Genomic DNA, 23,148 nt, shown 5'->3' on the forward strand with positions numbered 1-23,148 from the left:
AAACCCCAAACCAAACTCATTGCCTTTGAGTCAATTCCAGTTCATAATGACCCTACAGGGTTTCCAAGGCTGTAAATCTCTATGGAAGCAGACTGCCGCATCTTTCTGCCAAGGAGCAGCTGGTGGTTTTAAACTGCTGACCCTTCGGTTAGCAGTTGACCGCTTTAACCACTGAGCCACCAGGACGCAGTCAATTAAAACCCAATGAATCACAGAAGAATATTGTCTGATATAGCACTGAAAGATGAATCCATTAGGTTAGAAGGCACTCAAAACACAGTGGTCACAACAATGGACTCAAACATACCAATGATCTTGAAGATGATGTCCGACTGAGCAATGTTTTTTTCTCTTGTACATGGGGTTGCCACAAGTTAGAGCTGACTCAATGGCAACTAACAGCAACAACGCAAAGTAGACCCTCTAAGTGACACTCAGAAGAAAAGCCAATTTAAAGCAGATTCTCTGGGGTCAGGCCTCAATGCTTTTTAAAGTTCCCCAGATGATGCCAAAGTTCAACTAGCACTGAGAACCACAAGAGCAGGGTCTACTGAGTTGGGGGGAATTATTATGGAAGAATGAATGGAAAGTTCACAAGGTTTGGAGTCAGACACTCTAGGCTCCACGTTTCACTCCGTTACTTGCAATGTGATCATTATGGGCAGTAAATAATTCACAAGCACAAAGTGACTAGCACTGTACCCAAGGAAACACTAGGGGCTGACTGTGCTGTGTCGTCACTGCTGGTCCCAAGCTTCTAATGCCCCTCCACAGCTGCCAAGTCAAGGAACCTTAGCTCTGCTCCTGACTCATGCCTACCTCATTGAGATTTTCATGTGTGATTCAGCCTGAGAAAAATAATTTCTAAAAAATATTTCTCTGAATAATTGTTCTGATTGAATTTCTACTGTCTCAAAAAATAGTTATATAGACTGTAGTCTTTGATTTATCCACTTATGCAGTTAATATTTATTAAAGGCATAGAACTGTCAGGCACTGTTACAGACCCTGATGTTACAATGAAGAATAAAATGGAAATACACAATAAAACAAGCAAATATGTGAACAGAAGTATCTTGAAAAAAGTATAGTTAAAGGAATAACTATATGTCAGAAAGAAGGTGTCAGAAGGGTGTGACACAGATGGAGAAGGTAACCCCTAACCTGAGACCTGATGGTTAAGATGGCATGTGTTAGTTATCTATTGATGCATAATAAGTCACCCCAAAACTGATGGCCTAAATAAAATAACATTTATCGCCTGACAGTTTCTGTGGGTCAGGAGTTCAGGGATGGCTTAGGTGGGTCTCTCATAAGGCTTCAAACAAAATTCTAACCAGGTCTTTGTACTCATCTGAAGGCTCTTCCGGGGAGGATCTGATTCCAAGTTCACTCAGATATGTGTGGGCAGGATTTAGTTCTTCTGGGACTATTAGCCAGAAGCTGGCCTCTCCACAGGACAGCTCCCAACAAGGCAGCTGGTTTCCTTGGGGGGAATAAGCAAGAAGAGCTATAGAGAGCAAGACAGAAGTCACAGACATTTATAACCTCTCCGCTCAATGGCTGTGACCTTTCAGAAGCAGGTCTCCAGGACTTTCTTCTAAGGTGCCTCTGTTGTTGTGTTGTCAGGTGCTGTCAAGTCAGTTCTGACTCATAGCGGCCCTATGCACAACAGAATGAAACACTGCCCGGTCCTGAACCATCCTTACAATCGTTGTTATGCTTGAGCTCATTCTTGCAGCCACTGTGTCAATCCACCTTATTGAGGGTCTTCCTCTTTTCCACTCACCCTGCACTCTGCCAAGCATGATGTCCTTCTCCAGGGACTGATCCCTCCTGACAACATGTCCAAAGTATGTAAGATGCAGTGTCAGTATCCCTGCCTCTAAGGAGCATTCTGGTTGTACTTCTTCCAAGACAGATTTGTTCGTTCTTTTGGCAGTCCATGGTATGTTCAATATTCTTCACCAACACCGCAGTTCAAAGGGCGTCAATTCTTCTTCGGTCTTCCTTATTCATTGTTCAGCTTTCACATGCATGTGATGCGGTTGAAAATACCCTGGCTTGGGTCAGGTACACCTTAGACTTCAGGGTGACATCTTTGCTCTTCAACACTTTAAAGAGGTCCTTTGCAGCAGATTTGCCCAATGCAATGTGTCTTTTGATTTCTTGACTGCAGCTTCCATGGCTGTTGATTGTGGATCTAAGTAAAATGAAATCCTTGACAACTTCAATCTTTTCTCCATTTATCATGATGTTGCTCATTGGTCCAGTTGTGAGGATTTTTGTTTTCTTTATGTTGAGGTGCAATTCATACTGAAGGCTGTGGTCTTTGATCTTCATTAGTAAGTGCTTCAAGTCCTCTTCACTTTCAGCAAGCAAGGTTGTGTCATCTGCATAACGCAGGTTGTTAATGAGTCTTTCTCCAATCCTGATGCCACATTCTTCTTCATATAGTCCAGCTGTTCGTATTATTTGTTCAGCATACAGGTTAAATAGGTATGGTGAAAGAATACACCCCTGACACACACCTTTCCTGACTTTAAACCAATCAGTATCCCCTTGTTCTGTCTGAACAACTGCCTCTTGATCTGGGTAAAGGTTCCTCATGAACACAATTAAGTGTTCGGGAATTCCCATTCTTCACAATGTTATCCATAGTTTGTTATGATCCACACAGTCGACTATGCCTTTGCATAGTCAATAAGACACAGGTAAACAGGTGCCTCTAGGTGGGCTTGAATCACCAGCCTTTCAGTTAGTAGCTGAGAGCTTAACATTTCATGCAACCCTGGAAAGTCAACTAATCTCTTGATGTCTTTAATCATCTGTTACTGAACACCTAGTTAAAAAACGTGAAAGAACATAAAATGTGGTTGTAGATATCCAGGCCTGACACAGACCTGGAATAGGACACACGTTGACTTCCACTTACTGAGTATGATGGTGATTTTACAGTCAACATGGCCAGTGCTAGTCTAGATGTTGCTGTGAAGATATTTTGTAGATGTCAACACCTACAATCTGTTGACTCTCAGGTAAGGAACTTACCCTCCAGAATGTGGGTGGGCCTCACAATCAGTTGAAGAACTTAAGAGCAGTATCAGATTTTTCCTAGAGAAGACAGAATTCCATCTCAAGACTGTAACAAAGAAACCCTGTCAGGGTTTCCAGCTTGCTGTCTAACCCGCAGATTTCAAGTTGCCAGGACCCACATTCACGAGTCAATTCCTTAAAAATCTCTCTCACTCTTTATATATCCATATATCCATGTATATACAAATATATATATATTTGTTGTATTCCTTCAAGTAATTCTGACTCATAGTGACCCTGTAGGACAGAGTAGAACTGCCCCATAAGATTTTCTAAGCTATAATCTTTGCAGGAACAGATTTCCAGGTCTTTTAATCTGTGGAGCTGCTGGTGAGTTTGAAGCGCTGACCTTTCGGTTAGCAGCTGAGCACTTAACTACTGTGCCACCTGGGCAGGTATAAACCCACTCCTCATTTATTCACATGGTTAAGTTCCAAAGACAAGGTCATTATGTGGAAATCGGTGTTATGCAAAAATCGAGGATGACCACATCAGGTTCACAAAAATGGAGGATGACTACATCATTACATAACTGCCAAATTACATTATTACATAACTGCCAAATTACAGCCAGGTGGGACTGAGGGCCAGGTAAGAGCCAGCAATCAGCATGTTGTCCCCAGATCACAGGCCCAGGCACAAGGACTGTACTGCCTTGGAGCAGGTTGTCACCATCCCCAGAAACAGGCTGCAAAGAGATTGAAGGGAAGGAGAAAGTGTCAGGAAGACAGGCGTCACCCTCCTTGTTAAGCCCAGGCCAGACCCGTATCTAAGCAGTTCATAACAAGCTTGATTCTGGAAGTGCTTCCTCAGTTCTGACTCTGCTTTTGTTTTGACAGTGGAAAAATAAAATTTTACCTTCTCCTCAGTTGAAATTATATTTGTTGAGCGTCCGCTTCTCAGAGAGTTTTAAAATAGTCACATTGGGCTCAACTACCTTCAGAACAGACAGGGGCAGCTTTCACAGTGGGACCCTGTGTGAAGGAGCACGTGGGCAACCTCAGAAGTTAATCAAGGACTCAGTCACACACTATTATGATCACTTAACCATCCCTAAAAAGACTTCCAGAAGCCAAACTCAGATTTCAAAACTGTCTTTCCAATTCACATCGAATTGGTGGTGTATTTTTGTAGTCTGTATGAAAAAGAAAAGGTACATTTTAAATGGACCACTGTGTTTTTGTTGATGCAGATTTCAGCTTCTGCAGTACCACTGTACTGCAGAAGTTCTAGTCTTCACAGAAGTCTGTGATGCACCCTCGTTTTCCTTGAACACAAGCAGATGGACCATGCTTGCATTAGTCTACATGGACAAAAATGAGTCTGCTGTAATACTTCCATCACACATAATTTTAAGCGGGAAAAATTTGAGGTGCAGAAAAAATCAAAAGCAGTTGTTCCTCTTTCAGCAGGAATTGTATTCCCAACATGAAATAAGGTATATCACATATTGACGTCTTCACCTGCAATCCCCTCTCCATCTTTGCCACCAGTAATCCTTCCTCCATCTTTCCTACCTGTAATCCTTCCTCCATCTTTCCTACCTGTAATCCTTTCTCCATCTTTCCTACCTGTAATCCTTCCTTTATCTCTTCACCTGCAGTCCCTCCTCCATCTCTCCCACCTGCAGTCCCTCCTCCATGTCTCCCACCTGCAGTCCCTCTTCCATCTCCCCTACCAGCAGTCTTTAACCCATGCTGCAAACAGGAACATCGTTCCAATGGAAAGATATGGTCTTACCACTCTCTAACCTCCAGATGTTGTTGTCGTTGTTGTTAGGTCCCGTCAAGTCAGTTCCAGCTCATAGTGACCCTATGCACAACAGAACGAAACACTGCCCGGTCCTGAACCATCCTTACAATCGTTGTTATGCTTGAGCTCATTGTTGAAGCCACTGTGTCAGTCCACCTCGTTGAGGGTCTTCCTTTCTTCCACTGACCCTGTGCTCTGCCAAGCATGATGTCCTTCTCCAGGGACTGATCCTTCCTGACAACATGTCCACAGTATGTAAGATGGAATCTTGCCGTTCTTGCTTCTAAGGAGCATTCTGGTTGTACTTCTTCTAAGACAGATTTGTTCATTCTTTTGGCAGTCCATTCAATATTCCTCACCAACACCACAATTCAAAAAAGTCAATTCTTCTTTTGGTATTCTTTATTCATTATCCAGCTTTCAGGTGCATGGGATGCGATTGAAAATACCATGAGTTGGGTCAGGTGCACCTTAGACTTCACGGTGACGTATTTGCTTTTCAACATTTTAAAGAGGTCCTTTGCAGCAGATTTGCCCAATGCAATGTGTCTTTTGATTTCCTGACTGCTGCTTCGGTGGGTGTTGATTGTGGATCCAAGTAAAATGAAACCCTTGACAACTTCAATCTTTTCTCCATTCATCATGATGTGGTTTATTGGTCCAGTTGTGAGGATTTTCGTTTCCTTTATGTTGAGGTATAATCCATAATGAAGGCTGTGATCTTTGATCTTCATCAGTAAGTGCTTCAAGCCCACTTCACTTCCAGTAAGCAAGGTTGTGTCATTTACATAACACAGGTTAATGAGTCTTCCTCCAATCCTGACGCCCCGTTCTTCTTCATATAGTCCAGCTACTTGGATTATTTACTCAACATACAGATTGAATAGGTACGGTGAAAGGATACAACCCTGACACACACCTTTCCTGACTTTAAACCAATCAGTATCCCCTTGTTCTGTCCTAACAACTGCCTCTTGATCTATGTACAGGTTTTTCATAAGCACAACTAAGTATTCCGGAATTCTCTTTTTTTGGAATGTTATCCATAATTTATTATGATCCTTACAGTCAAATGCCTTTGCATACCCAATAAAACACAAATAAACATCCTTCTGGAATTCTTCGCTTTCAGCCAAGATCCATCTGACATCAGCAATTACATTCCTGGTTCCACGTCCTCTTCTGAATCCGGCCTGAATTTCTGGCATTTCCCTGTTGATATACTGCTGCAGCCACTTTGGAATGATCTTTGGCAATACTTTGCTTGCATAAGATGGTAATGATATTGTTCAGTAATTTCTGCATTTGGTTGGATCACCTTTCTTGGGAATAGGCATAAATATGGATCTCTTCCATTTGGTTGGCCAGGTAGCTGTCTTCCATATTTCTTGACACAGACCAGTGAGCACTTCCAGAGCTGCATCCGTTTGTTGAAACACCTCAATTAATATTTTGTTAATTTCTGGAGCCTTGTTTTTTGCCAATGCCTTCAGTGCAGCTTGGACTTCTTCCTTCAGTACCATGGGTTCCTAATCATATGCTATGTCTTGAAATGGTTGAACATTGACTAATTCTTTTTGGTATAATGACTCTGTATATTCCTTCCGTCTTCTTTTGATGCTTCCTGAGTCATTTAATATTTTCCCCATAGAAGCCTTCACTATTGCAACTCGAGGCTTGAATTTTTTCTTCAGTTCTTTCAGCTTGAGAAATGCTGAGTATGTTCTTTCCTTTTGGTTTTCTATCTCCAGCTTTTTGCACGTCGTTATAATACTTTGTCTTCTTGAGCCACCTTTTGAAATCTTCTGAACTGACTTTGCGTAGGGGCAGCCAAAATGAAGAAGTGGAAACAACTTCAAGAAGTGTTTGAAAGGTAAGAGCTGTAGTATCAGACACAGTAACAGAATCACAGAAGGCTTATAATAAATGTTTGTTGAATAAGCATAAGAATGAATGAAGATGAGGATTCTATTTCCAGAATAGCAGCATGAGAAGCCCCGAAGACCCTCTCCCCAGAAAACAAGCATAACTACTGAGAACTATTTTTTAAGAAGTCTCTAAAAATTGCCCTGAAGATATAAAGCAAATGAAGAAACATTTACTCAAGGAAATCGAGATCTCAGCATGAAGACTGAGAGTTTGTGGCACTTGAGCCATGAGGCACTCACTCCACCAAGGTGAGCATGACAGAAAGTCCCTTCTGGGCAGGTGTGGCCAGGAAGGCGCTTTCTCCCCACCACCTTGAACCAAGGGTTACAGTACCTGCTTGGAAAAGCATACCACCTGCAGTTCTCATCCTCCCCATCTCTGTGTTGCAGAGGCTAAATTCCAGGAAAGGGTGATTGAGAGGTCAGGAACTCATTTCCTCCCCACAACTCAGCCCAAAGAAAAGAAACTTTACCCCAGGGATGGTGTGCTGATAGTTCTGGGACCTCGATATCTCTTATGGATTGAATTGTGCCCCCAATTATATGAGTTGTAAATCCTAATCCCTACCTATACGTGTAGATGTGATCCCATTTGGGAAAAAGATTCTCTTTGTTAAGTTAATGATACTACATCAGTGTAGAATGTGTCTTAAGCCAACCACCTGTGAGATATAAAAGAGGAGATTAGGCACAGAATAAAGCAAGGAGGAATGGGAGAAAGACAGATGCTACATTGGAGATCTCCAAGAAACATCAATAAAAATGACAGAGAAGCTGAGATAGAGCAGACAGAGACGGCTTCCCCTAGAGCCAGTAATTTGAATTTGGACTTGTAGACCCTTAACCATGTCTATCAGTTTGACACACTGTGGTGGCTTGCGTGTTGCCGTGATACTGAAAATTTTGCAACAGATATTTCAAATACCAGCAGGGTCACCCTTTGTAGACAGGTTTCAGCTGAGCTTCCAGACCTAGGCAGACTGGGAAGAAGGCCTGGCAGCCTATTTCTCAAAAAAAAAAAAAAAAAAAAGGCCAATGAAAGCTTATGAACAGCAGCAGAACATTGACTGACATAGTGCTGGAAGATGAGCCCCTCATGTTGGAAGGCACTCAAAATACGACTGGGGAAGAGCTGCCTCCGCAAAACTGAGTCGACCTTAATGACATGGAGTCACGTGTTCGGGACCTTCATTTGTTGATGTGCCATGACTCAAAATGAGAAGAAACAGCTGCAAACATCCATTAATAATTGGAACATGGAATGTATGAAGTATGAATCTAGGAAAATTGGAACACATAAGCGTTGATATCCTAGACGTTACTGAGCTGAAATGTACTGGCATTTCCCATTTTGAATCAACAATCTTATGGCCTACTATGCCTGGAATGACAATTTGAAGAGGAATGAGGTCACATTCATTGTCAAAAAGAATATTTCAGAATCTGTCCTGAAGTACAAAGCTATCAGTGATAGGATAATATCCATATGTCTACAACGAAGACCAGTTAATACAACTAGTATTCAAATTTATGCACCAACCGCTGCAGCCACTTTTGAATGATTGTTCAAAAACAGCTGCAGCAGTATATTGACAGGAAACTGCCAGAAGTTCAGGCCTGATTCAGAAGAGGATGTGGAACCGGGATATTATTGCTGACGTCAGACAGATCCTGGTCGAAAGCAGAGGATAGCAGAAGGATGCTTACCTGTGTTTTATTGACTATGCAAAGGCACTCAACTGTGTGGATCATAACAAATTATGGATAACATTGCAAAGAATGAGAATTCCATTGTGCTCACGAGGAACCTGTACATAGATCAAGAAGCAGTTGTTCGGACAGAACAAGGGAATATGGATTGGCTTAAAGTCAGGAAAGATGTTTGTCAGGGTTGTATCCTTTCACCATACCTATTCGATCTGTAAGCTGAGCAAATATTCTGAGAAGCTCGTCTATATGAAGAAGAGCAGGGCATCAGGACTGGAAGAAGACTCACTAACAACCTGTGTTATGCAGATGACACAACCTTGCCTGCTGAAAGTGAAGGGGACTTGGAGCACTCACTGATGAAGATCAAGGATCACAGCCTTCAGTATGGATAACACCTCAATAAAGAAAAAAAAAAAATCCTCACCACTGGACCAATAAACCACATCATGATGAATGGAGAAAAGATTGAAAATATAAAGGATTTCATTTTACTTGGCTCTACAATCAACAGCCATGGAAGCAGCAGTCAGGAAACCAAAAGACACATTGCATTGGGCAAATCTGCAGCAAAGGACCTCTTTAAAGTGTTGAAGAGCAAAGATGTCACCTTGAAGACTAAGGTGCGCCTGACCCAAGCCATGGTATTTTCAACTGCATCATATGCATATGAAAGCTGGATGAATAAGGAAGACCAAAGAAGAATTGATACCTTTGAATTGTGGTGTTGGTGAAGAATATTGAATATACCATGGACTGCCAAAAGATTGAACAAATCTGTCTTGGCAGGAGTACAACCAGAATGATCCTTAGAAGCAAGGACAGCGAGGCTACATCCTACATACTTTGGACATGCTGTCAGGAGGGATCAGCCCCTGGAGAAGGACATCATGCTTGGTAAAGTACAGGGTTAGCGGAAAAGAGGGACACCCTCAACAAGATGGTCTGACACAGTGGCTGCAGCAATGAGCTCAAGCATAACAATGATTGTAAGGATGGTGCAGGACTGGGCAGTGTTTCATTCTGTGGCTCACAGGGTCACTATGAGATGGAACCAACTTTACGGCACCTAACAACAACATGCACCAACCACTGAGGCCAAAGATGAAGAAAATGGAGATTTTTACCAACTTTTGCAGTCCGAAATTGAACAAACATGCAATCAATATGCGGTGATAATTACTGGTGATTGGAAAGCAAAAGATGGAAACAAAGAAGAATTGGTAGTTGGAAAATATAGCCTTGGTGTGAGAAATGACAATGGAGATCATGTAATAGAATTTTGCAAGACCAACGACATCCTCATTGCAATTATCTTTTTTCAATAACGTAAAGGGCAACTATACACATGCATCTCACCTGGTGGAATACACAGGCATCATATCAACTACATCTGAAAAGAAACAATGGGAAACCTCAATGTCATCAGTTAGAACAAGGCCAGGGGCCAACCACAGAACAGATCATTAATTGCTCGTAAGCAAGTTCTAGTTAAAGTTGAAGAAAATTAGAACAAGTCCACGAGAGCCTAAGTAAAAGTTTGAGTATATCCCACTTGAATTTAGAGAACATTTGAACAATAGATTTGGTATATTCAATACCAATGATGGAAGACCAGATGAGTTGTGGAATGATATCAAGGACACCATACATGAAGAAAGCAAGAGGTCTTTAAAAAGACAGGAAGGAGAGAGGCAGACCCAAGACGGCAGAATAGACAGACGCTTCTGTTGAGCCCTCTTCACAACAAAGATCCGAGAAAACAAGTGAAACGAGTATATTTGTGACAAGCTGGGAGCCCTGAGCATCAAAGGCACGCTTAGACAAAGAACTGAGGGGAAGGTAGAAGAAGAGGCCATTCAGAAGTGCAGAGGAGTTACTGGACCTGAATCGTGGAGAGCCCTCAGGCAGTTTCCTCAGGGAGAAGCAGCCAGCCACACGGCCTACTCACACCTCCAGAACCTGAGGAGAACGGTGCTCTCGGCAAAAGCTAAGTACTTGCGCATATTTTACTGCACCAACCCCACCCCGAAGCCGGCTTCAGCGGCTGAATCCCTGGCCCTGAGATAGACCCTGTTGAGCATCTAGAGCCATCCTCTCAGCCTTGGGGAAGGAAAAAATTTGCAATTGCAGGGAAAAGAAAATTTGCTAGCTCCATTAACTGGGGGAGCTCAGGACAGAAGTGGCTCCTGTCCAGGCATAAACCATCAGTGGACCTTGAGCAGCTTTCCCTTCTGCATGGACCTGTGTGGGCCTATTTTGGGAGAACAGGCCCTTGTTGGAAAACTCCAACCATTTCAGCTGTGCAGTGGAGAGGTGGGTGTTTGACGTTTGACATTGCTTTGCCTATTAAACAAGGTCCTCGCCTACCCACGTCAGGGAACTAAGGACTGGTAGCTCCACTCAGGTCACCCAGCCACCCACAACAGGGGTCCAAAGATAACTGGTACCTCCCAGTCCTCAGAACCTAAAACTTTGGGTGCCCATAGTCCCTCTGCAGAACCCACCCACCAGCACGCTCTAGGGAACAGAGACACGTTTTCCTCAGAGACACTAGGGGGTCGGTTCTCAGCCCCCTGCCTTGTTCAGAGTGTGACCCCCTGCTGCAACCAGATACCGGTATATATGCCAATCACCCCTGCCCCTCTAAGACTGTAGGATAGAGCCTGTACCACACACTTGATGATCAGCTACATGGAAACCTGAGCTGAATTCATACAAGAAAACTGAATGGACTCCTAGACTGATATACCTGATAACATCTCTAGCCAGCTGGGGACAGGACATCAGAGCTCCAAAGGCAAAAAATAATCATGCTAGCTCACTCAAGCAACCCATAGGGGTATACCAAAACAAAACAAAGCAAGCAGCTACGACACAGTAAGCAAGCATAAACTAATACAATAACTTACAGATGGCTGGGAGACAACAGTCAATATCAAGTCATGTAAAGAAATAGACCATGATCACCTCAACATGCTCTCAAAACAAAGAATCCAGGGATCTAGATGAAAGTGCATTCCTGGAATTACCAGATGAAGAACAAGAAGAACAGAACTCTTCAAGACATCAGGAAGGAAATGAGGCAATACGCAGAAAGAGCCAAGGAACACACAGATAAAGAAATTGAAGAAATTAGAAAGATTATTCAGGAACATAACGAAAAGTTTAATAAGCTGGAAGAATCCATAGACAGACAGCAATCAGAAATTCAGAAGATTAACAATAAAATCACAAAATTAGACAACTCAATAGAAAGTCAGAGGAGCAGAATCGAGCAAGTAGAAGTTAGAATTTCTGAACTCAAACATAAATCACTTGGCACTAATATATTTGAAGAAAAATCAGACAAAAGAATTTCAAAAAATGAAGAAACCTTAAGGATCATGTGGGACTCTATCAAGAGAAATAACCTACGAGTGACTGGAGTACTAGAACAGGGAGGGATAACATAAAATACAGAGAGAATTGTTGAAGATTTGTTGGCAAAACCTTCCTTGATATTGTGAAAGATGAGAAGATATCTATCCCAGATGCTCATCAAACTCCACAAAGGGTAGATGTGAAAAGAAAGTCACCAAGACATATTATAATCAAACTTGCCAAAACCAAAGATAGAGAATTATAAGAGAAGCTAGGGGTAAATGAAAAGTCACCTACAAAGGAGAGCCAATAAGAATAAGCTCAGACTACTCGGCAGAAACCATGCAGGCAAGAAGGCAAGAGGATGACATATTTAAAAAAATTGAAGGAAAAAAATTGCCTGCCAAGAATCATATATCCATCAAAACTGTCTCTCAAATCTGAAGGTGAAATTAAGACATTTCCAGATAAACGCAAATTTAGGGAATTCATAAAAACCAAAGCAAAACTACAAGAAATACTAAAGCGAGTTCTTTGGTTAGAAACTCAATAATATCAGGTATCAACCCAAGACTAGAACAAATCCAAAAAAAAAAAAAAAAGAAAGATTATAAAAAAAAAAACCTCAAAACAGGGTAACAGTGATGTTATTATGTAAAAGAAGACAACATTAAAATAATACAGAGGGACTAAAAAACGTAATCATACACCTTCCATATGACGAGGAAGATATGGCGATACAAAGAAATAAGTTAGGTTTAAATTTAGAAAAATAGGGGTAAGTAATAAGGTAACCACAAAGGAAACAAACTATCCTACTCATCAAAATAAAATACAAGGGAAAAATACAGACTCAGCAGAAACAAAATCAACGACAACAAATACGAGGAAAGGACAATATAAAAAGAAAATCTACTCAGCACATAAAATCAAGTGGGAAAAAGAAACTGTCAACAACACACAAAAAAAGACATCAAAATGATAGCACTAAATTCATACCAATCCATAATTACCCTGAAGGTAAATGGACTAAATGCACCAATACAGAGACAAAGAGTGGCAGAATGGATTAAAAAACAAGATCCATCTATATGCTGCCTACAAAAGACACACCTTAGACTTAGAGACACGAACAAACTAAAACTCAAAGGATTGAAAAAAATGTATCAAGGAAACAACAATCAAAAAAGAGCAGGAGTGGCAATATTAATTTCTGACAAAATAGACTTTAAAGTTCAATCCATCAGAACGGATAAGGAAGGACACTATATAATGATTAAAGGGACAATACACCAAGAAGATATAACCCTATTAAATATTTATGCACCCAACGATAGAGCTGCAAGATACATAAAACAAACTCTATCAGCATTGAAAAGTGAGATAGACAGCTCCACAATAATAGTAGGAGACTTCAACACACCACTTTCGGTGAAGGACAGGGCATCCAGAAAGAAGCTCTAAGTGCCACAATCAAGCAACTTGACCTTGTAGACATATATAGAACACTCCACCCAATGGCAACCAAGTAAATTTTCTTTTCTAGTGCACGTGGAGCATTCTCTAGAAGAGACCACATATTAGGTCATAAAGCAAGCCTTAGCAGAATCCAAAATATTGAAATATTACAAAGCATCTTCTCTGACCATAAGGCCATAAAAGTAGAAATCAATAACAGGAAAAGCAGGGAAAAGAAATCAAACACTTGGAAACTGAACAATACCCTGCTCAAAAGACTGGATTATAGAAGACATTAAGGATGGAATAAAGAAATTCAGAGAATCCAATGAGAATCAAAACACTTCCTATCAGAACCTTTGGGACACAGCAAAAGTGGTGCTCAGAGGCCAATGTATATCAATAAATGCACACATCCAAAAAGAAGGAAGGGCCAAAATCAAAGAATTATCCCTACAACTTGAATAAATAGAAAGAGAGCAACAAAAGAAACCCACAGGCACCAGAAGAAAACAAATAATAAAAATTAGAGCTGAAGTTAATGAAATAGAAAACAGAAAAACAATTGAAAGAATTAACAAGACCAAAAGCTGGTTTTTGGAAAAAATCAACAAAATTGATAAACCACTGGCCAAACTGACAAAAGAAAAACAGCAGAGGAAGCAAATAACCTGAATAAGAAATGAGATGAGCGATATTACAACAGACCCAACTGAAATTAAAAGGATCATATCAGATTACTATGAAAAACTATACTCAAACAAATTTGAAAACCTAGAGAAATGGATGAATTTGTGGAAACACACTACCTCCTAAACTAACACATACAGAGATACACTAACTACCTCCTAAACTAACACATACAGAGATAGGACAACTAAATAGACCCATAACAAAAGAAGAGAATGAAAAGGTCATCAAAAAACTCCCAACAAAAAAAAAAGCCCTGGTCCGGATGGCTTCACTGCAGAGTTCTGCCAAACTTTCAGAGAAGAGTTAACACCACTACTACTAAAGGTATTTCAGAGCATAGAAAAAAATATGCTCTTTCAGAGCATAGAAAAGGACGGAATATCACCAAATGCATTTTATGAAGCCACCATAAAAAAAAAAAAAAATCCCTCACCAAAACCAGGTAAAGAAAGACACCACAAGAAAAGAAAAATTATAGACCTATATCCCTCATGAATGTAGATGCAAAAATCCTCAACAAAATTCTGGCCAATAGAATTCAACAACATATCAAAAAATAATTCACCATGACCAAGTGGAATTCTACCAGGTATGCAGAGATGGTTCAACATTAGAAAAACAATTAATGTAATCTACCACATAAATAAAACAAAAGAGAAGAATCACATGGTTTTATCAATTTATGTAGAAAAGGCACTTGACAAAGTTCAACACTCGTTCATGATAAAAACTCTCAGCAAAATAAAAATAGAAGGAAAATTCCTCAACATAATAGAGTGCATTTATGCAAAGCCAACATCACCCTAAATGGAGAGAGTCTGAAAGCATTCCCACTGAAATCGGGAACCAGACAAGGATGCCCTCTATCATCACTCTTATTCAACATTGTGCTGGAAGTCCTAGCCAGAGCAATTAGGCTAGATAAAGAAATAAAGGGCATCCAGATTGGCAAGGAAGAAGTAGAAGTATCTCTATTTGCCGATGACATGATCTTATACACAGAAAACCCTAAGGAATCCTCCAGAAACTACCAAAACTAATAGAAGAGTTCAGGAGAGAATCTGGATACAAGATAAACATACAAAAATCAGTTGGATTCTTCTACACCAACAAAAAGAACATCGAAGAGGAAATCACCAAATCAATGCCATTTACAGTAGCCACCAAGAAGATAAAATACTTAGGAATAAATTTTGCCAGAGATGTAAAAGACTTATACAAAGAAAGCTACAGTACACTTCTGCAAGACCAAAAGAGACTTACATAAGTGGAAGAACATACCTTGCTCGTGGATAGGAAGACTTAACATCGTGAAAAAGTCTATTTTACCAAAAGGGGTTTATACATTTAATGCAATTCTGATCCAAATCCCAAGGACATTCTTTAATGAGATGGAGAAACAAATCACCAACTTCATATGGAAGGGAAAGAGACCCAGGATACATAGGGCATTACTGAAAAAGAACAGAGTGGGACGCCTTACTTTACCTGATTTTAGAACCTATTATACCGCCACAGTAGTTAAAACAGCCTGGCACTGGTACAACAACAGATACATGGACCAATGGAACAGAATTGAGAATCCAGACATAGATCCATCCACATATGAGCAGTTGATATTTGACAAAGGACCCCAAACAGTTAAATGGGGAAAAGACAGTCTTTTTAACAAATGGTGCTGGCATAACTGGATATCCATCTGCAAAAAAATGAAACAAGATCCATACCTCACTCCATGCACAAAAACGAACTCAAAATGGATTAAAGACCTAAATATAAAATCTAAAACGACAAAGATCATGGAAGAAAAAATAGGGACAATGTTAGGAGCCCTAACACATGGCATAAACAGTGTACAAAACATTATAAAGAATGCAGAAGAAAAACTAGATAACTGGGAGCTTCTAAATATCAAACACCTATGCTCATCCAAAGACTTCACCAAAAGAGTAGAAAGACTACCTACAGACTGGGAAAATGTTTTTAGCTATGACATTTCCGATCAGTGCCTGATCTCTAAAATCTATATGATACTGCAAAAACTCAACTACAAAGAGACAAATAACCCAGTTAAAAAATGGGCAAAAGATATGAATAGATACTTCATTAAAGAAGACATTCAGGTAGCTAACAGATATATGAGGAAATGTTCACGATCATTAGCCATTAGAGAAATGCAGATCAGAACTACAATGTAATCCAAAAAACACAAAATAATAAATGTTGCAGAGGCTGTGGAGAGATTGGAACACTTATACACTGCTGGTGGGGATATAAAATGATACAACCACTTTGGAAATTGATTTGGTGCTTCCTTAAAAAGCTAGAAATAGAACTACCATAGGATCCAGCAATCCCACTGCTTGGAACATACCTGGAGAAATAAGAGCCTTTAAACGAACAGATATATGCACTCCCATGTTTATTGCATCACTGTTTACAGTAGAAAAAAGATGGAAACAACCAAGGTGCCCATCAACAGATGAATGGATAAAAAATAAATTATTATAAATAAACTATGCATCCATAAAGAACAGTGATGAATCTGTGAAACATTTCATAACATGGAGGAACCTGGAAGGCATTATGCTGAGTGAAAATTAGTCAGTTGCAAAAGAACAAATATTGTATAAGACCTCTAGTATAAGAACTTGAGAAATAATTTAAACTGAGAAGAAAACATTCTTTTGTGGTTACGAGGGGGGGATAGAGGGAAGGTGGAAGAGAGAGGGGCGTTCACTAATTAGATAGTAGATAGGAGCTGCTTTGGGTGAAGGGAAAGACAGCACACAATACAGGGGAGGTCAGCACAATTGGACTAAATGAAAAACAAAGAAGTTTACTGAATAAACTGAATGCTTCAATGGCCATCATAGCAATGGCGGGGTCTGGGGATCACGGTTTCAGGGAACATCTAAGTCAATTGGCATAATAAAATCTATTAAGAAAACATTCTGCAGCCCACTTGAAGAGTGGCATCTGGGGTGTTAAACGCTAGCAAGCAGCCATCTAAGATGAATCAATTGTTCTCAACCCAACTGGATCAAAGGAGAATGAAGAACACCAAGGACACAAGGTGATTACAAGCCCAAGAGACAGAAAGGGCCACATGAACCAGAGACTACATCATCCTGAGACCAGAAGAACTAGAGGGTGCCTGGCTACAACAGATGACTGCCCTGGCAGGGACCACAACAGAAAACCCCTTAGGGAGCAGGAGAGCAGTGGGATGCAGACCCCAAATTCTCATAAGACCAGACTTAATGGTCTGACTGAGACTGCAAGGACCTCGGTGGTCATGGCCCCAGACCTTCTGTTGGCCCAGGACAGGAACCATTCCCGAAGCCAACTCTTCAGACATGGATTGGGCTGGACAACGGGTCGGAGAGGGATGCTGGTGAGCTTCTTGGATCAGGTGGACAGTTGAGACTATGTTGGCATCTCCTGCCTGGAGGGGGTGAGAAGCTGGTGAAATGGACATGAAAAGAGAGAGGTGGAGGGAGAGAGCAGGCTGTCTCATTATGGGGAGTGTAACTGTGTGTGTAGCAAGGTGTATATGGGTTTTTATGTGAGAGACTGACTTGATTTGTAAACTTTCACTTAAAGCACAATAAAAATTATAAAAAAAAAAGACAGGAAAGAAAGAAAAGACCAATATAGGTGTCAGAAATGTCTCTGAAAGTTGGTGTTTAGTTTAGAGCAGCTAAAGCAAAAGGAAGAAATGATGAAATGGAAGAGCTGAAGAGAAGATTGCAAAGGACAGCTTGAGAAGACAAAGTAAATTATTATAATGAAATGTGCAAAGACCTGGAGATAGGAAACCAAAAATGAAGAACAAACTCAGTATTTCTTAATCTGAAAGGATTGAAGAAAAAACCTCAAGTTGCCATATATATATACTTTTTTGATTTTTTGAACTTCAGATGAAGGTTTACAGAACAAACTAGCTTCTCATTACACAGTTAGTACACATACTGTTTTATGACATTAGTTAACAATCCCATGACATGTCAACATTCTCCCTTCTCAACATTGGGTTCCATATTACCAGCTTGCCTTTCCTCTCCTGCCTTTTAGTCTTGTCCCTGGGTTGGTGTGCCCATTTAGTCTCATTTTGTTTTGTGGACTTTTCTAATCTTTGAATGAAGGGTGAACCTCAAGAGTGACTTCATTACTGAGCTAAAACAGTGCCCGGGGGCCATACTCTTGGGGTTTCTCCAGTCTCTGTCTGGCCAGTAAGTTTGGTCTTTTTTTTCTGAGTTAGAATTCTGTGCTACATTTTCTCCAACTCTGTCCAGGACCCTCTATTGATCCCTGTCAGAGCAGTCAGTGGTGGTAGCTGGGCACCATCTTGTTGTACTGAACTCAGCCTTGTGGAAGCCTTGGTAGTTGTGGTTCATTAGTCCTTTGGACTAATCTTTCCCTTGTATCTTTAGTTTTCTTCATTCTTCCTTCCTCCTGAAGGAGTGAGACCAGTAGAGTGTCTTAGATGGCTGCTCACAGGATTTTAAGACCCCAGACACTACTCACCAAAGTAGGATGGAGAACATTTTCTTTATAAATTCTGTTATGCCAATTGAGCTAATTGTTCCCCAAGACCATGGTCCCCACAGCCCTCAGCCCAGCAATTCGGTCCCTCAGGCAGTTTGCATTTGTCTTTGGAGCATCCATGATCTTGCTCAACTTGCAACATTGAAGGATTCTCCTGGAAAAATGTTAAACGACCCAGGAAGCATCAAAAGAAGATGAAAGGAATAGACAGAGTCACTGTACCAAAAAGAATTTGTTGACTTTCAAACATTTCAGGAGGTAGCATATGGTCAAGAACTGATGGTACTGCAGGAAGAGATTCAAGCAGTACTGAAGGCATTGGCAAAAAACAAGGTTCCAGAATTGATGAAATACCCATTGAGATGTCTCAGAAAATGGATGTGGCACTGAAAGCACTCATTCATCCATGCCAGGAAATTTGGAAGACAGCTACCTGGCCAATCAACTGAAAGAGATCCATATTTGTACTCATTCCAAAGAAAGGTGATCCATATGGATGCAGAAACTATCAAACCCAAGTCTGTCAAAATATCACGCACAAGTAAAATTTTTGCTGAAGATCATTCAAAGGTAGTTGCAGCAGTACATCAACAGGGAACTGCCAGAAATTCAAGCAGGATTCAAAAGAGGACATGGAACCAGGGATATTATTGCTGATGTCAAATGAATCAAGACTGCAAGCAGAGCATAACAGAAAGATGTTGACCTGTATTTCATCAACTATGCAAAGTGTAGGTCATAAAAAATCATGGATAACATTGTAAAGGATGGGAATTCCAGAACACTTAATTGTGTTCATGAGGAACCTGTACTTAGATCAAGAGGTAGTTGTTCGAACAGAATAAGGGGATACTGCGTGGCTTAAAGTCAAGAAAGGTGTGTGTCAGGGTTGAATCCTTTCACCATACTTATTCAATCTGTATGTTGAGCAACTAGTCCAAATAGTTGGACTATATGAAGAAGAACGTGGCATCAGGATTGGAGGAAGACCCATTAACAACCTGTGATATGCAGATGACAGAACTTTGTTCTTGTCGTTGTTGTTAGGTGCCGTCAAGTTGGTTCCAACTCATAGCGACCCTATGCACAACAGAACAAAATGCTGCCTGGTCCTGAGCCATCCTTACAGTTGTTGCTATGCTTGAGCTCATTGTTGCAGCCACTGTGTCAATCCACCTCGTTGAGGGTCTTCTTTTCCATTGATCCTGCACTCTGCCAAGCATGATGTCCTTCCCCAGGGACTGATCCCTCCTGACAACATGTCCAAAGTATGTAAGACGAAGTCCCACCATCTTTGCTTCTAAGGAGCATTCTGGTTGTACTTTTTCTAAAACAGATTTGTTCGTTCTTTTGGCGGTCCATGGTATGCTCAATATTCTTCGCCAACACCATAATTCAAAGGCATCAATTCTCCTTCGTTCTTCCTTATTCATTGCCCAGCTTTCACATGCCTATGATGAGACTGAAAATACCATGGCTTGGGTCAGACGCACTTTAGTCTTCAAGGTGACAAAACTTTACTTGCTAAAAGTGGAGAGGACTCGAAGCACTTATTATTGAAGATCAAAGACCACAGCCTTCAGTAGGGATTACGCCTCAACATAAAGGAAACAAGAACCCTCACAACTGGACCATTAAGCAACTTCATGATAAATGGAGACAAGACTGAAGTTTTCAAGGATTTCATTTTACCTGCATCCACAGTCAACACCAGTGGAAGCAGCAGTCAAGAAATAAAATGACACATTACATTGGTTAAATCTGCTGCAAAAGACCTCTTTAAAGTCTTGAAAAGCAGAGATGTCACTTTGAGGAGTAAGGTGCGGCTGTCCCAAGTCATGGAACTGCTGCAACCATTTTTTAGTTATCTTCAGCATAATTTTAATTGCATGTGATATTAATGATATTGTCCAATAATTTCCACATTCCCTCGGATCACTGTTCTTTTGAATAGCACAAATATGGATCTCTTCTAGTCAGTTGGCCAGGTTGCTGTCTTTCAAATTTCCTGGCATAGACAAGTGAGTGCTTCCAGTGTTGCATCCATTTGTTGAAACATCTCAGTTGGTATTCCGTCAATTCCTGGAACCTTGTTTTTTGCCAATGCCTTCAGGGTAGCTTGGACTTCTTCCTTCAGTACCATCTGTTCTTGATCATATGCTGCTTCCTAAAATGTCTGAACAAAGACCAACTCTTTTTGGTACAGTATCTCTGTGTAGTCCTTCCATCTTCTTCTGATGCTTCCTGCCCATAGATTCCTTCAATATCGCAACGCGAGGCTTTAGTTTTTTCTTCCATTCTTTCAGATTGAGAAATCCCAAGCATGTTCTTCCATTTTGAGTTTCTAATTCCAGTTCTTTGGACCTATCATCACAATAATTTACTCTGTCTTCTAGAACCGCCCTTAAAAATCTTCTGTTCAGCTCCTTTACTTCATCATTACTTCCTTCCACTTTAGCTACTCTATGTTCAAGAGCAAGTTTCAGAGTCTCTTCTGACATCCATTTTGGTCTTTTTTTTTTTTTTCTTCTGCCTTTTTAAAGACCTTTTGCTTTCTTCACGTATGAGGTCCTTGATGTCAACCCGCAACTTGTGCGGTTTTCAGTCGTTAGTGTTCAATGTGTCAGCACTATTCTTGAGATGGGCTCTAAATTCAGGTGTTATATACTCAATTTTCTTCAGCTTCAACCTGAACTTGCATATGAGCAGCTGATAGTCTTTTCTGCAGTCAGCCCCTGGTCTTGTTCTGACCGATGATCTTGAGCTTTTCCATCATCTCTTTCCACAGATACAGTTGATTTGACTCCTGTGTGTTCCATCAAGTGAAGTCCAAGTGTACAGTCACCATTTTGTCCTTGAAAAAGGGTATTTTCAATGAATAAGTCCTCATCCTTGCAAAATTCTATCATATGATCTCAGGTGTTGTTTATGTCACCAAGGCTACATTTTCCAACTACAGATCCTTCGTTTCCAACATTTGCATTACAATCAACAGTAATTATCAATGCATTTTGATTGCATGTTTGATCAATTTCAGACTGCAGAAGTTGGTAAAATCTTCAATTCATCTTTGGCTTTAGTGGTTAGTGAATAAATTTGAATAATAGTCATATTAACTGGTCTTCCTTTTAGGCATATGGGTATTATCCAATCACTGACAGTGTTGTATTTCAGGATAGATCTTGAAATGTTCTTTTTGACAATGAATGCGATCTCATTCCTCTTCAGTTTGTCATTCCCCGTATAGTAGACCATGCGATTGTCTGACTCAAAATGGCTAATACCAGTCCATTTAAGCTCACTAATGCCCAGGATATCGATCTTCAAGTGTTCCATTTCATTTTTGACTACTTCGAATTTTCCTTGATTCATACTTTGTACATTCCACCTTCCAATCTTTAATGGATGTTTGCAGCTGTTTCTTCTCATTTTGAATCATTCCACATCAGTGAATGAATTGTTCTGAGGCCAGGAAACCAACCCTTACATTGGTAACCCAGCAGATGTGGTCTTCCTAACTCTGTTATATTTACTCTCCTGAGATCACACTTGTGAGCCCTGGTGGCATAGTGGTTAAGAGGTACGACTGCTAACCAAAAGGTTGGCAGTTCAAATCAACCAGCTGCTCTTTGGAAACCCTATTGGGAAGTTCTATTCTGTCCTATAGAGTTGCTGAATTAGAACCTACTCAATGGTGACGGATTTTTAGATCACATTTATGCCTACTCCTCATTTATTGACTATCTCATTATACAATCCCCCACCCATCTGTCAGTTTGTCCTACTCTGGTGGCTTGCGAGTTGCAGTGATGCTGGAAGCTATGCTACTGGTATTCAAATATCAACAGGGTTGCCCATGGCGGGCCTCTTTAAAGTGTTGAAAAGCAAATATGTCATCTTGAAGGCTAAGGTGCGCCTGACCCAAGCCATGTTGTTTTCAATCACATCATATGCATGTGAAAGCTGGACAATGAATAAGGAAGACTGAAGAAGAATTGATGCCTTTGAATTGTGGTGTGGTGAAGAGTATTGAATATACCATGGACTGCCAAAAGAATGAACAAATCTATCTTGAAAGAAGTACAACCAGAATGTTCCTTAGAAGCAAGGATGGCGAGACTGCATCTCACATTCTTTGGACATGTTGTCAGAATGGATGAGTCCCTGGAGAAGGACATTATGCTTGGTAAGGTGGAGGATCATCAAAAAACAGGAAGACCCTTAAGGAGATGGATTGAAACAGTGGCTACAACAAAGGGCTCAAGCATGACAACAGTTGTGAGGATGGTACAGGACCAGGCAGTGTTTTGTTCTGTTGTACATAGGGTTGCTATGAGTCTGAATAAACTTGATGACACCTAACAACAACAACGATGACATTATACATTTCACATTTACAATAATTAAAAAAAATCTACTCTCTGAGTATATTGTTCATTAACAAGAGTGGGAGGAGGAGGAAGAGGGTAAGGTTCAAGAGAAGGAGAAAGGCCTTTTGGGCCACAGTTGGTTCCTATTATTCAGTCAGGTCGGGCTGGGCTCTTGGTGACAAGAGGTGAGAAGTCAGTGTGCAGGAGGAGGGGGAGCTGCTGGGTTGAAA

The sequence above is a fragment of the Loxodonta africana genome, chromosome 1 (assembly GCF_030014295.1).
Source record: "Loxodonta africana isolate mLoxAfr1 chromosome 1, mLoxAfr1.hap2, whole genome shotgun sequence".
NCBI classification, from domain to species: domain Eukaryota; kingdom Metazoa; phylum Chordata; class Mammalia; order Proboscidea; family Elephantidae; genus Loxodonta; species Loxodonta africana.